The sequence below is a fragment of the Pygocentrus nattereri genome, chromosome 22, assembly GCF_015220715.1.
Source record: "Pygocentrus nattereri isolate fPygNat1 chromosome 22, fPygNat1.pri, whole genome shotgun sequence".
NCBI classification, from domain to species: domain Eukaryota; kingdom Metazoa; phylum Chordata; class Actinopteri; order Characiformes; family Serrasalmidae; genus Pygocentrus; species Pygocentrus nattereri.
The window spans coordinates 11,351,602-11,366,637 of record NC_051232.1 but is presented as its reverse complement, the minus strand read 5'-3'; the positions used below and the strand labels follow the sequence as shown (position 1 = coordinate 11,366,637).

At 41.8% G+C, this 15,036-nt stretch overlaps 1 long non-coding RNA gene across 1 annotated transcript; it reads left to right on the top strand.

Moving 5' to 3' along the window:
* The first annotated feature begins 3,799 nt into the window (after positions 1–3,799).
* LOC119262016 lies at positions 3,800–4,227 on the top strand. The gene is made up of 3 exons (XR_005129358.1): positions 3,800–3,895; positions 3,987–4,093; positions 4,196–4,227. It is a non-coding gene; the product is annotated as an uncharacterized LOC119262016 (long non-coding RNA).
* Positions 4,228–15,036: the final 10,809 nt, after the last annotated feature.

Here is a 15,036-nt window from a genome sequence, read left to right as displayed (position 1 = left end):
GGTCAACTTGGCTTATTATATTACCCCCCCCCCCCCCCTTTTTTTTTTTCTTCCTTTACTTCAGTCCCTAAGTTGTGTAGTCTCTGAGATAACAAGGTCTGACTATTGCACGTCCAAACCTAGTAACACCTCCTTGTTGACATTCAGTGTGTGTGTGTCTTGGAACAGTCACTGGTGATGTCCTGTTTTCTTTTCGAAGGTGTCGTCGGTTCCGCCGTAAAACTCCTCCATTTTCCAGTTTGATTTCATAGGATCTGTGATCAATTGGTCTGATTACTGTAGTTGGCTTCCAGACTGTCTGTGGCTCAAAACTCTTACTCTGTCTCCCTGTTTCAGAGGCTGCAAATCCTTTGCTGTTCGGTTATAGTATTTAATCCGTCATTGCTGGTTGTTTCTCACTCCTTGTGCGTTCTGTCGTATCTCTGGCTTTAGAAGATTGTCAGTAATTGGTAAAAGAGTCCTTGTTCTCCTACTGAAAAGTCTTTAGACTGAGCTTGTGTTGAGACCTTGGCTTGATGTGTTCCGGTGGTTTAGTATAGCTAGGTAGAGGTCACGACCTGATGCTTTTGCTTTCTTCATTATCCTCTTAGCCATTTTAACAGCAGACTCTGCCTGAACATATGACATCCGGTATCCCATGTCTCGCAAAATGAGCTTTTAGCTTTCTTATTACCGTACTGGATGTAATATCTGGTAAGTAGTCTACTTCCCAAAAATTGGAGTAGTAATCCATCCATACATCCATCCATCCATTTTCTAAGCCGCTTCTCCGTCAGGGTCGCGGGGGATGCTGGAGCCTATCCCAGCAGTCTTCGGGCGGAAGGCAGGATACACCCTGGACAGGTCGCCAGTCCATCGCAGGGCAGACAGACAGTCACTCACTCACACCTAGGGGCAATTTAGCATGTCCAATTGGCCTGACTGCATGTCTTTGGACTGTGGGAGGAAACCGGAGAACCCGGAGGAAACCCACACAGACAGAACATGCAAACTCCACACAGAGAGGACCCTGGCTGCCCGGCCAAGGAATCGAACCCAGGCCCTCTTCGCTGTGAGGCGACAGCGCTACCCACCACGCCACCGTGCCGCCCTTACCTGGCTCAATTTCTGCAATTTCACATCAGTCTGTGTTGCAGAACGTCTCACTTTCAACCTCTGTTGAGATTTACAGTTTCAATCTCTGCTTCCACTGTGCCAGTGGCACCTTCAGGTAAGTATGCTCTACTTAAAGTATCAGCAAGCAGCATATCCCGGCCTGGCACATAGGTCACTTGAACACTGTACTTCTGTAATCTAAGTAACATTCTTTGAAGTCGTTTTGGAGCGCTGAGTAATGGCTTTTTGAGAATGTTTTCCAGTGGCTTATGATCACTCTGTACTGTTACCTGTCGACCATAGGTGTACTGATGGAACTTCTCCATCCCAAAAACTATTGCCAGACACTCTTTTTCTATTTGGGCATAGCCTCTTTCTGTAGATGATAGTGCTCTACTTGTGAAAGCTACTGGCTTACCATTTTGAGTCAAAGCAGCTCCTAATCCTGCTTCTGATGTATCACATTGCAGTGTCAATTCCTCTTTAGGGCTGTAGTATCTCAAAACTGGAGTCTTGGCTATATTAGTCTTTAGCCTCACAAATGCTTTCTCATGCATCGGAGCCCAGTCCCATACGCTGTCTTTGTGAGTGAGTTGTCTCAGTATCTCACAATCATCTGATAGGTGAGCATAAAACTTGGACAGATAATTCACCATACCTACAAGGCGTTGAACTGCTTTTACATCCGTTGGCCTTGGCATTTTGGTGACCGCTCGCACCTTTTCTGAGTCTATTTTCAGTCCTTCTGATGTCAGCAAATGACCAATATAAGGAACTTCCTCTTTTCTCAGTTTGAACTTGTCTGCATTGAGTTTGATATTTTGTTTTTGACATCTGTTCAAAAAGTGTCTCAGTTTCTCATCATGGTCTTTGGTTGCACTTTCCACAGTTTCTCCCTCTCCTGTAATGAGAACATCATCAGCAATGATGTAGATACCTGGCAGGCCCTCAAGTGCCTGCATTAGCTTCCTCTGGAAATGTCCAAACGCTGGACATTTTTTCTTATTTCTTTCATGCCTTTTCCCACAGAATTGACAGGAAGTCTCATTGTCGTGGATCTTCTGTTTCACAGCACCGCTGTCCCCGCCCTTACCGTTGCACCTTGAACACCACTCCTGTTAAGTTATTTTAAAGTTCTTTAAAGATGGAGCCAGAAACGTTCATTTTAATTGTTTATTGTTTCTTGTATTAGAGCTGGAGATACTTTACCACCAGCTACTGATGAGAGAGTTTATTCTTGCATCTCCACCATTCAGAGATGGCCAATACCAAGAATGGCAAATGAGGCTGAAGCTGGTTTCCTACTTGTTTGCCAACGAGTTGTTTAAATATTTTTGGTTCCACCTTAAATGGTGCAGCAGTTACATTCTAGTATCTATCACAGAAATGTCATGCATTTAGGTAAAGTGAATACACTGAATTGGTGAATATTATTGTGTATCTTTCTAGTTTCCAGAGTCAATACGGTAGAAAGAAGATACTGCAGACTGACTGCAGTGTGTCTGGGGCTGCTGTGTGTTCTCCTGCTGACTGCCATCACAGTGCTGTGTATCAAGTTCATCAACCTGACTACAGAGAGAGACCAGATACAGACCAATAATGAGAACATGACAAATGAGATGGGCCAATTACAGAAAGAAAAAGAAACACTTCAGAAGAATTTGGCAGAATTAGGTGAGTAAATAAAGCTCAAGTTAGTGATCAGAAGGAAACTAGAACTACTAGAACTACTCTTAGTAGCTCATGACTGGGGGCCGTAAGATCAAGATAAAATCCATAAAATCAATATAATGCAGTAAGATATATGGGAGCACCCTCCCGACTGATGTGGACACATTATACAGGAATCACAAGGCAAACAGAGCCTAAAAACTGAAAATTGTTGTTTTTATATAAAGACACTCACAACAGCAGGTGTGCACTGCTCAGCCTCTCTGGGTGCCACTCAACTATGACTCAACTCTCTATTACTATATTCTAGGCCTGGGAAAAATCGAAATATTGATATGATACTTAAAAACGTGTTAAACAATAAAGTGCCCCATTAAATTAAAATCACATAAATAATGTAACACTGAGTGTCACCATCTTTTTGAAATATTTGTGGCTGTTTCTTCTCTATTTAAGGAGACACTTTTGTGCAAACAGCACCCCCTGCTGGAGAAACTGTAGACTGATAAATCCCCTCTAAATGACCACGCGTCAAAGCCATTTTTCCATTTTTATGCAAATATGTCATCAGGTGAGCTAAGACTAACAAACACTGTTGTGCTGTCACATTAGAGACACTTGGTGACTCTGAAGTCTGCAGCAACGACATTAAAGCACATTTATTTAAAGATGCTTTAATCGTCTCTTAAGAAAGAGCAACAACTAATGACTCCCTGAATGTTTCATGCTATTTTGAAATGTATAAACTGCTGAAAAGCCAGATATTTGAAAATGCGCCACACGACAGCACTGAGGAACAACAGGGAAGATGGGATAGCTGTGACTGAAGACTGCAGACAGCAACTGCTGTGATAGCAGACTAGCAGTCTTAATTCTGACTGTACGTTAAATAAAGACAGAGTATTAACATCTTAATGACTGAATTAAGCAGAAAATCTAAAGAATCACTCGAGTTCCCCTTCAAATGAACTGACCTATTAATGCATGACTTTCTCTACGAAAAGAGCAAGAAAAGAACACTTCCAGTTTCTACTACATCTCTACTGAGAAGAAGAGCTGGAGTGAGAGCAGAAAGTTCTGCAGAGAGAGAGGAGCAGACCTGGTGATCATAAACAGCAGAAAGGAACAGGTGAGAGAGAGAGAGAGAGAGAGAGAGATACAGTGCACTACACCTCTTTAGCTGTTATCTAATCACATTATTCCATACTGTACCATGTCAGGAGTTCATCAGTGAAGCATTTGGCAGCTCTGAAGCTTGGATTGGTCTGACGGATGTTGACACAGAGGGGGTCTGGAAATGGGTGGACAAATCAACACTGACCGCTAAGTAAAGGACCACTGAGCTGAGCTCTGCTTATGATGCTGTATTCACTCTCTAAGAAGGTCTAGAGGTGTAATAGTGAAGACAATCTGATTCTCTGTGTTTCAGGTTCTGGTGGACAGGGGAACCCAATGATTATGGAGGAAATGAGGACTGTGCTATAACTGGCTATGAAGGTGCTGGATCTGAACATGTATCAACCTGGGCTGATTATTCCTGTGATCGTCCTGCAGTTGGAATCTGTGAGAAAAGATTTTAGTTTAGTCTACATGAGGGTGAACAGCAGGACCTGAGTTTGTCTGTACGTTTAAGATTATATAGGATATATTTTACACTCGTACAGCATTTATCTTACATTTTTTAAAAAATATGGATTTACTTGCAGCAAAGAAAATAGTAAACTTTTGAATTCTGCCTGAACTTTTGTAGCAAATCAGTTACTGCCTGACAAGCTTTTGAGCCTGGAACTTACCCCCAACACACACACACAGTCTAATCTTTTATGCTAATGGAGCTGTAGTTCATGACGCTGCTTCATGGTGAAATTAGTCATTTCTTCATCTGAATGTTATGAAAACAGAGGATATGGTTGTTGATTTTAGGAAGTCTTTAACACAGCCCATACCTACATTCATGATTCTGATGTTAGCTGTGTTTAACTACTACTGTCATTAGTTACTACTGTCAAACCTGCCACTGTCATAGGATGCCATCTTTGCCACAAGACAGTTCCTGAAAGTTCTGTATATTTAAGAAAATGAACCTTTTAAGCCTGTTTTTAAGCAGCTTTGACCATTGATGTTTTTGTCCTATTTTCAATTAAATATAGCGCTTGCACATCACTTTAAATCTGTTTTTATTTACATTTAAAAAGGAGGTTGTACTTTATTGAAATGAATTGTTTTAATGGAAATTATGCTTACTGTACACAATGTACAAAACCAGCTTTCCTTCTTTATTGTCTTGTACTGGCACCATAAAGCAGCTTGAATTTTACAGAAGCAAAATCTTCAAGGTGAACTGACTTCCTTACTGCCCTCTAGTGCCACCCTAGTGAAACTCAATCCTTTAGTATGTTCCACTAATGTCTTTTTAAGACTATTCCTTACATTTTATAATTCATTTGCTTGACACTTGACTCAAATTGTTGCTACTGAGCAATTCAAAGAAACACTGGGTAAAAAGTCCCAAAATAACTTCAGAGGAAATAGATAATGTACACAAACAAACATGGCTCAACAATGGATACATAGTGTGTGTGTGTGTGTGTAATGTTGACAAACCAGGTCATTAACAAATTGATTTTATGTTAATATTTCTAGCATGTTGACATGGTAGAAACAAACCAGCACAATACTGGCTACACTGCCATATTCACACCTAAACCACAGTGTTATTTCTTTAAAGCCCAAGGAACACAACCCTTAAACTGCCATTAAAGCATAGAGTAAAGAAGTAGTGTTTTCACAGATTTGACAGAGACATGTTCACTTCTTTACATTCTCCTAACAGAGGTGAACAGTTATAACCAGTTTACTCAGTTACCTGTACAATTGGATAGATTTATATTTTTTGAGTATTTTCAAACACTACTTTCATATATGCTCAATTATACTTGTGAGGAAAGAAGTCCATTTTTTACTCATTTATACTTTAAGCTCCATGCTAAACACATGCTGGTTCATGCCGTATGTATTAGTGCTACTGTGTCCACTGGAGTTCTACTCTTACTTCAGATCTACTTCTACTTCATTATTTCATGGTGTTAATTGAATATGGCTGCTCTACCACCTCTGTCTTCTACTGATTCAAGAGATGTCTCAGAATGTTTCTAAAGAACTGCTTGGTGAAGCTGAAGAGAGAAGAACTAGAGGACATGGCTGTCTATGAGTGCACCGACAGGGTTAGGCCATGACCCTAACACAGAGGAGTACGCCAGAACAAGGAAGAACCTTCAAATTCACCACCAAGGTATCATTAGTGTACTTTATCTAAAATTGCCAATCTAAATATCCATCTGCTTGGTCTTCCTCACTTCAGCAAAAGTCGGGGTCAATTTACCAGAAGAACGAAAGTTAGTGTTTCCTGCGAAATGATAATTTACTAAATATCAACACAGGACTGACCTTCTTAAATGATGCACTCTTTTGGAATTTTGGGTAAACAAGCTGCACTGATTCACTACAGATTCATTTTGTTTAGGTAGCTAGCTTAGCTGTAGGCAGCAGAGGTGGACAAAGTACACAAATCACATACTTGAGTTAAAGTAGAGATACCCAAGGTAAAATATTACTCCAGTAAAAGTAGAAGTCCTTACTCTAGACCTCAACTTGAGTAAAAGTACACTGCTCAAAAAAATAAAGGGAACACTCAAATAACACATCCTAGATCTGAATGAATGAAATATCCTCATTGAATTCTTTGTCCTGTACAAAGTTGAATGTGCTGACAACAAAATCACACAAAAATAAATGGAAATCAAATTTATTAACCAATGGAGGCCTGGATTTGGAGTCACACACAAAATTAAAGTGGAAAAACACACTACAGGCTGATCCAACTTTGATGTAATGTCTTTAAAACAAGTCAAAATGAGGCTCAGTATTGTGTGTGGCCTCCACGTGCCTGTATGACCTCCCTACAACGCCTGGGCATGCTCCAGATGAGGTGGCAGATGGTCTCCTGAGGGATCGCCTCCCAGACCTGGACTAAAGCATCTGCCAACTCCTGGACAGTCTGTGGTGGATGGAGCGAGACACGATGTCCTAGATGTGCTCAATTGGATTCAGGTCTGGGGAACGGGCAGGCCAGTCCATAGCTTCAATGCCTTCATCTTGCAGGAACTGCTGACACACTCCAGCCACATGAGGTCTAGCATTGTCCTGCATTAGGAGGAACCCAGGGCCAACCACACCAGCATATGGTCTCACAAGGGGTCTGAGGATCTCATCTTGGAACCTAATGGCAGTCAGGCTACCTCTGGCGAGCACATGGAGGGCTGTGCGGCCCTCCAAAGAAACGCCACCCCACACCATTACTGACCCACTGCCAAACCGGTCATGCTGAAGGATGTTGCAGGCAGCAGATCGCTCTCCACGGCGTCTCCAGACTCTGTCACGTCTGTCACATGTGCTCAGTGTGAACCTGCTTTCATCTGTGAAGAGCACAGGGCGCCAGTGGCGAATTTGCCAATCCTGGTGTTCTCTGGCAAATGCCAAGCGTCCTGCACGGTGTTGGGCTGTGAGCACGACCCCAACTGTGGACGTTGGGCCCTCATACCATCCTCATGGAGTCGGTTTCTAACCGTTTGTGCAGACACATGCACATTTGTGGCCTGCTGGAGGTCATTTTGCAGGGCTCTGGCAGTGCTCCTCCTGTTCCTCCTTGCACAAAGGCGGAGGTAGCTGTCCTGCTGCTGGGTTGTTGCCCTCCTACGGCCTCCTCCTCGTCTCCTGGTGTACTGGCCTGTCTCCTGGTAGCGCCTCCAGCCTCTGGACACTACGCTGACAGACACAGCAAACCTTCTTGCCACATCTTGCATTGATGCGCCATCCTGGATGAGCTGCACTACCTGAGCCACTTGTGTGGGTTGTAGAGTCCGTCTCATGCTACCACGAGTGTGAAAGCACCACCAAAATTCAAAAGTGACCAAAACATCAGCCAGAAAGCAGAAAGGTACTGAGAAGTGGTCTGTGGTCCCCACCTGCAGAACCACTCCTTTATTGAGTGTGTCTTGCTAATTGCCAGTAATTTCCACCTGTTGTCTATTCCATTTGCACAACAGCTGTGAAATTGATTGTCAATCAGTGTTGCTTCCTAAGTGGACAGTTTGATTTCACAGAAGTTTGATTTACGTGGAGTTATATTGTGTTGTTTAAGTGTTCCCTTTATTTTTTGAGCAGTGTATTTGCCTTCAAATGTACTTAAATATCAAAAGTAAAAGTACTAAAAGATTAATTATGGCTCTGATGTCCTGTTATCATTTTTATTAGAAGACTCGCTTCATGAACTCATTTCAGGTGCAAGTCCTCCAGCGTCTCTCTTGGTAAACCAGTCTTTTAATAGAACGTCATTAATTAGTGACGCTGACGTCTATTAAAATGATCATAAGCACAAAACACTGAAGGTAAACAGTTTCCATCAGGGAGAACCGAGTGGCTCTGAAATCACTTTTACACACAAGTAAAGTTTCAGTTTAAGATTACTTTGTAAATTAGTTACAAGTTGAGCAAAACTTGCTTAAACTCCAAACAGAGTGTTATGAGAAAAAAAAAGGAAAAAAAAAACGCCAAGATGGCTGCGTGAGCGACCAAATAAACCCACAAATGTGAGTATTTTCTCTGTTTAAAACGTCGATAAGCATTTTGTGCTAGTTGAATGTCATGTCAATGAATTATGGTTGTTTTCTACATTACAAGCATAAAAATTGCTAATAGTATGCTATTGTCTAGGTAGCGAGCTAGCTAACTTTTCCATTCCACCTTAAGTTGTCCAGCAGTTCTGACGCCAGAAGCTCCAGATTGTAACTGCTGCACCATTTTGGGAAAATTCGAACAAGAAGCTTGTGAACAGTGGACTTCAGCTTCGTACAACCAAAGAATTAGGAGTGGGTGATAATAATAATAATAATAATAATAATAATAATAATAATAATAATAATAATCGTCTTATATCCCCTCTTTGAAAGCATATGGTGCCCTAAATGTAACTAAAGCCCAGCTGAGAAGCCAAACTTTTCCTTCCTCTGCTGTCACTGAAGACGGACCGGGGCACCCACAGAGCACCGCTAGTGGCTGTTAATGAAGCAATGTTTGTTTTTGTTTTTTTAATTTGAGGGTTGTCCCATTTAATAGGGGAAGATTTCAAGCACTACCCCTTGTAACTCAGTTCCAATGGGCAAGGGCGACACTCGAATCAAGGGGTAGGGGTAAAAAAAGAAATGGGATTGGGCCTAAGTCTATAACCAGGCATAAGCTCTATTGGTGCAAAAGGCCCCAATCATTTCTATGTGGCGCAATATTCCTGGATATTCCAGCATCTTGGCCAAGTAAATTTGTGCTGTTATGAAGACCAAAGTACGTGCAACACTAGCTTGAAACTTTGTGCTGCTGAATTCACACTTTAACCATGTTATGTTACACTGCAAGTACAACCACATTACTTGTAGACCAACCACAGAGGGCCTTTTCTGTCACAGTCTCACTTCTTTAGTGAGCTCACAGATCAGTTTTTAATGCTTCATTAATAAAGATGAACCCGAACACATAGTAGTACACAGACCAAGACAGAGGCAGTGGTTGGTTTGGGCTCCTCGAGGCCCTCTGAACCTCCTTCTAACCCCGTTTATGACACACCTATGCAGTTTTGCATGCCGTTATTAATCCCAGTGCTAGAGGTCACTGTATCTAAGCAATGACTTTTCTTCACATCTATAGAAATTGCAAACTCTAACAAGATATATACCATGACAACTTTATTTTAACCTTTAACAGAGCAGAAACAACAGGAACTGATCTCTGCAGTTAGAAACCAAAAAAAAAAAAAAACAGTTCCTGGAGACAGAGAGGGGTGACAGACATGGGTGTCAAAGCTGGGAAAAAAAATGCCTAAACTTCCTGTCCTGAGAGCAAGTATGTATTCAGCAGTATCACCCAGACAGAGTCACTCTGAGAGCTGAAGACTGTAGTGGAGACTTCACATCTGCAGATACAGCAAAAACCCACTTAATGGCATCAACACATTTACAGAAGATCAAAGAGCTGAAGATGAATGAGGATATATATGCAAATTCAGAAATTCCAATAGAAAACACATCAACTCATTCAGACCACAGCCATGATTATAAGGACATCTACGCCAATGAAGATGATGTCCCAGAGACGAGTGTGACCAGAAGCCGTAAAGCGACTATGACCTCAGGTACTCACACACACACACACACACACATACATATCCATCCATCCATCCATCCATCCATTTTCTAAGCTGCTTCTCCGTCAGGGTCGCGAGGGGATGCTGGAGCCTATCCCAGCAGTCTTCGGGCGGAAGGCAGGATACACCCTGGACAGGTCGCCAGACCATCGCAGGGATATATATATATATATGTATATATATATATATATATATATATATATATATATATATATATATATATATATATATATATATGTATGTGTGTGTGTGTATATACATACATGCGCACTCACCTATCTTCATGATGCTTCAAAAAGTTTACACAGCTTATGGTCTTCAGCCTCTTGTACTGTGTGACAATACACTGTTCTAGTTCTTACAGGTTCTAATAGTGACAAATCAGGGTGAACAGACACTCCACATTGCTCTGCTTGTTGCTCATTAATTAATATGCATTACAAAATGTGTATTTATATTCAGAGTGGAGCTGGGCGATATGGCAAAAAAATGTATCATGATACACAAAATTCATATCGTTCGATACTGATACCTCAATAAATGTCACTTCATTATTTCTTTCAAGCTTGAAGGCTGAATTTTGCTCCTGGGTGGTTAATTGCTGTTTTAAACTATCCTTTATGGTCAGAACACGACAAGCACTCACCAAACAATGGAACATTTCACAAATCAGTCTTGGCACAGTGGGAGAAAATGTCTGAGCTGGTTTTACCAGCTGGAAAAGCACGGCCGCAGTTTTGTAATAGTCATAGTAAGAAAGAAAATCGATTGTTTTTAGCGCTCTGGTGACGAGTGCTCGGCTATGCCGTTACAAATGCTAAACAAGTGGCCAACAACAGTGCTAAACGGTTTAGCTTCTCAACAAACGCCGGATAGCAGACGACTGGATTTCGCTGTACTATCGTAGTAGTTTAAGTGCTTTTGTGTCATGTTTAATGTACAGTATCATCAGTTCGCTGTGTTCTGCGAGTGACGGAGTGCTGCTTTAAATTAGCCAGTTGCTAAAACAGCTAGCCTGGAAATACAGTTAGTGTTTTCTTGCTCTCCAGTGCCTCAGTCTTCCTCAGATTACTTTCGTTTAAATCAGGGCTGTAACGGACATGAACCCACTTCTTTTTTTCACCTTCGTTTCTTGGGAACGCACTAAAACTAAAATATGGCTTTTTGAGCGCTGTAGTTGTGAGGACTGTGATTTAACGCTGCTAAAGCTTGTTAGATTGCACAGAAAGAGGGGAGTTCACTCTGAGCCAGTATAGTAACACCACTGATCTCGTCACTCACACTCACAGAAGAACAGATCGCCGGTCGCTCCACTCAAACAGGGAGTGTATAACAGAGTGTATAAGACAGAGAGGGAAGGCTGCAACAGTAATAGTTAGTAATTTCCTGCTACCTTACACATCATAATTTCCAATGCACTTTGATTGGTTCCTACTTTCCTGAGTATTGTCACACACTAATACTGTAGGAGGGGGGTTCTCAGAAGTGGAGGTACAAACTCAGACACAGAAACAAACTGGGAGTTCCACAGAACCTGAGGGGATTCCAGTTTTTTCCCATTTTTCCACACCTACATAATAATAACATTAGGCTGTTGGTCTCAATTCCATCAATCAGTCACACACAAAAGGCAATTGAGGCTAAACTAAATAAATTGTTCGTGTGTTTGTTTAACCATTTTCAAACCTCTCCTCGAGGAAGCCCAGTATTATATGTAGTTAAAAAGCAACTCTTGGTTGCTTTTCTCGCTCATCTATGTCTTTATGGACCTTGCTTTGTGCACTGGGGTGCAGTCATGTTGGAACAGGAAGGGGCCGTCCCCAAACTGTTCCCACAAAGTTGGGAGCATGAAATTGTCCAAAATCTCTGGGTCTGCTGAAGCATTTAGAGTTCCTTTCACTGGAACTGAGGGGCCAAGCCCAATTCCTGAAAAACAACCCCGCACCATAATCCCCCCTCCACCAAACTTTACACTTGGCACAATGCAGTCAGACAAGTACCGTTCTCCTGACAACCGCCAAACCCAGACTCATCCATCGTATTGCCAGGAGAAAAGTGTGATTACTCACTCAATAGAACACATCTCCACTGCTCTAGCGGCACTTTATACCACTGCATTTGACGCTTTGCATTGCACTTGGTGATGAAAGGCTTGGATGCAGCTGCTCAACCATGGAAACTCATTCAATGAAGCTCTCTACGCTGTTCTTGAGCTAATCTGAAGGCTACATGAAGTTTGGAGGTCTGTAGTGATTGACTCTGCAGAAAGTTGGTGACCTCTGCACACTATGCCCCTCAGCATCCGCTGACCCCGCTCTGTCATTTTACTTGGCCTACCACCTCGTGGCTGAGTGGCTGTCATTCTTAATCGCTTCCACTTTATAATACCACTGACAGTTCACTGTGGAATATTTAGTAGTGAGGAAATTTCACTGGCATCTGAACCCAGTACCACGCTGGAATTCACTGAGCTCCTGAGAGCGACCCATTCTTTCACTGTCTGTAGAAGCAGTCTGCAGGCCTAGGTGCTCGGTTTCATACTGCAGCCATGGAAGTGATTGGAACACCTGAATTCAATAATTTGGATGGGAGAGTGAATTCTTTTGGAAACATAGTGTGTATAGCTGCACTTTGTAGTTCTACAGTTACAGACTGTAGTCCATCTGTTTCTCTGCACACTTTATCCCCCTTTTACCCTGTTCTTCAGTGGTCAGGACCCCCATGCACAAAGCACGTACTATTTAAGTGGTGGATCATTCTCCGCACTGCAATAACACTGATGTGGTGGTGTGTTAGTGTGTGTTGTGCTGGTCCGAGTGGATCAGAGTTTTTAAACATTGTGTCTGCTCACTGTCCACTCTATTAGACACTCTGCAGTTTGTGTTGGTCATCCTTGAGTCCTTCATCAGTGGTCACAGGACATTGCCCACAGGACACTGTTGGCTGGATATTTTTGGTTGGTGGACTATTATCAGTCCAGCAGTGATGCTTAGGTGTTAGAAAAAACTCCAGCAGCACTGCTGTGTCTGATTCACTCAGACCAGCACAACACACACTAACACACCACCACCACCACCACATTAGTGTTATTGCAGTGCTGAGAATGATCCACCACCCTGCACTGTGAGGGTCCATTTTACCCTTTTACTATTTTAGCCCCTTTTTACCCTGTTGCTATTACCACTGAAGAACAGGGTAAAAGGGGACTAACAAAGTATCAGAGAAACAGACGGACTACAGTCTGTAACTGTAGAACTACAAAGCGCGACTATATATAATAAGTGGAGCTGATAAGATGGACAATGAGCGTAGAGCAAGGAGGTGTATTATTGAAGAGCTTGATAAATATAGATATAAATGTGGAATGATATCCCAAAAGAACTCTACAATGAAAAAATGTAAAACAGCCAAAATTCTATATCACAGAAATGTCATGCTTTTAGGTCAAGTGAAAAGACTGAATTGGAGTTTTATTGTGCATCTTTCTAGTTTTCAGAATCAACACGACAATGAGAAGATACTACAGACTGACTGCAGTGTGTCTGGGGCTGCTGTGTGTTATCCTACTGGCTGCCATCACAGTGCTGTGGGTCAAGTTCAACAACCTGACTGTACAGAGAGACCAGTTACAGACCAGTTACACCAACCTGACTATAGAGAGAGACCAGTTACAGACCAGCTACACCAGCCTGACTATAGAGAGAGACCAGTTACAGACCAGCTACACCAGCCTGACTATAGAGAGAGACCAGTTACAGACCAGTTACACCAGCCTGACTACAGAGAGAGACCAGTTACAGACCAGTTACACCAGCCTGACTACAGAGAGAGACCAGTTACAGACCAATAATGACAACATGAAGAATGAGATGGGCCAATTACAGAAAGAAATGGAAACACTTCAGAAGAAACTGTCAGAATTAGGTGAGTGAATAAAGCTTAAAGCCCTATGTTTGAGTCGCAATAAGACATAAGAGCTCCCTCCTCACTGATATGGACACATTACACGGCAATCACAAGACTAACAGAGCCCACAAACTGAAAACACACACACACACACACACACACACACACACACCACCAGAAGTGGTCAGAGACTTCTAGCACTGCTCATTTTCTCTGAGTGCCACTCATCTGTCTATTACTCAACTGTCTATTACTGCATTCTGGGCTTGGGCAATATAATAAGTAAACATAATAAGTATGATATTTTAAAAAAAGGTTAAATAATTAAATTCCTCTATTGAATGAAAATCACATTAAACATGTAACATTGAGTAATTCACCTTTTTGAAAGTTGTTTTATTTCTTATTTTAAGAGCCTGCAAATAAATGCATTTGTGGCTGTTTCTTCTCTTTTTAAGGAGACACACAGAAGTGGCTTGTGTGCTAACACCTGCTGGAGAAACTGTAGACTGCTCCAAGTGCTCAACTGATTTAGCAATTTCTTCCATTTTTCTGAAAATGGGTGTTGAGCTTTCAGATTGATAAATTACGTTAAAGCAGAATATTCAAAAAGGGGCCACATCGCTGTGATAGCAGACTGCAGCTGCTGCAATTGACCTGAATACCAAATTCGTCAGTGGCAGTTCTTCAGATACTGCAGAAACTGTCCCTTTAATAATTAGTAATAATCATTGCTCTGACTTAAAGCATTATATCTCAATCCAACCAGTTTTAAATCTGAGAGCTGCCTTAAGAATATGACGGCCTGAGCTACATTTTGATGTAATGGGTTGAGGGGTTTGTGTGGCAGTGCATTTCACATTATAATAAACCGTCACTGCAAAATCCATCACCACCTCAAAAGGGGTATACATATAATTGAACCTAATCAGAGGATAGGCTGATTGATAAATTGAGGAAAGACAGTTTTAAAACTTATCAACATGACTAGTTCATATTTATACTTAGATTATCTGATATACATGACATTTTCAGTGCTAACTTTGCAGTGCAAGTTGCCTCAATACCTGTATTATCTTGGGGGACATCTCATTCCAAATCCATTGACATTA